This window comes from Herpailurus yagouaroundi, unplaced genomic scaffold, assembly GCF_014898765.1.
Source record: "Herpailurus yagouaroundi ecotype Mexico unplaced genomic scaffold, PumYag 140, whole genome shotgun sequence".
NCBI classification, from domain to species: domain Eukaryota; kingdom Metazoa; phylum Chordata; class Mammalia; order Carnivora; family Felidae; genus Herpailurus; species Herpailurus yagouaroundi.
Genome location: NW_024412395.1, coordinates 38,619,389 through 38,620,148, shown reverse-complemented (window position 1 = coordinate 38,620,148; position 760 = coordinate 38,619,389). Strand labels below are relative to the sequence as shown.

The 760-nt window shown below is 71.6% G+C and overlaps 1 protein-coding gene across 1 annotated transcript in view; it reads right to left on the bottom strand.

The window, feature by feature from the left end:
* Positions 1-467, bottom strand: part of GPD2 (glycerol-3-phosphate dehydrogenase 2) — a 142,801-nt gene extending 142,334 nt beyond the window's left edge. The window contains exon 1 of the mRNA XM_040475123.1: positions 272-467. The gene's annotated coding sequence lies outside the window, so the exon portion shown is untranslated. The remainder of the gene's footprint in view (positions 1-271) is intronic.
* Positions 468-760: the final 293 nt, after the last annotated feature.

The window sequence follows — 760 nt, the reverse complement described above, 5'->3', positions numbered from 1 at the left end:
CAGGCGGGCTGGTGTCTCCTCCCCCGCCGCCCGAGGAACGTGACCTGGCGGGGCCGCGGGGCCCGCCTGGCGGGGCGGCGGCGCGCCGAGGCGTTGGCCCTCGCCCGGGGCTGCGGCTCCCGCCCCGCGCCCCGCCTTGCTCGCGGGCTGGAAAGCCTGGGCCGGGCTAGGCCCGGGGACGGTGGGGGAGGTGCCCGGTTGCCTCGGCCCTGGCCACCTGCCCGCGAGAGAGGAGACACCAGCCCGCCTGCACGCCGGCGGGCTGGCTTACCTGATTTCTCGTCGTCCGCCCCCGGATCAGGCTTCCCCTCCTCGGCAGAAAGGCTTCCCTGGGCCTAGAAACGCTTCTAGGAAGCGGGCGGACCCCTGGGACCCGGCCGTCAGAGCCCAAAGCCCTCGCGCGGACCCCCTCCGCACGCTCTCGACCTCCCGACCTGCCCGCTGAATGTCAGCGCAGGAACCCGCGGGGCAGGCCAAGCCCCGGCGGGCGCCGGGAGGTGGGAGAGGGGGGGATGCCGAGCGAAGGCGCCTCAGGCCCGGCCTCATACAGGTGGGGGGAGGCGCAGAGCCCCGGCAGCGGAGCAGCAGGCTTCCCAGATGCACCCCCTAAAACCGACCCTGCCCACTGAGCATGCCCAGCTTACTTGGAACCACCAGAGCTAAGCAAGCCCAAGTGGACCCAGGGAGGGCGCACATGGGGCTCAAATGGACCCCATATCCTTAAGACCTTTCCTCCAACAACCTCTGGGAGTTTTGCAAA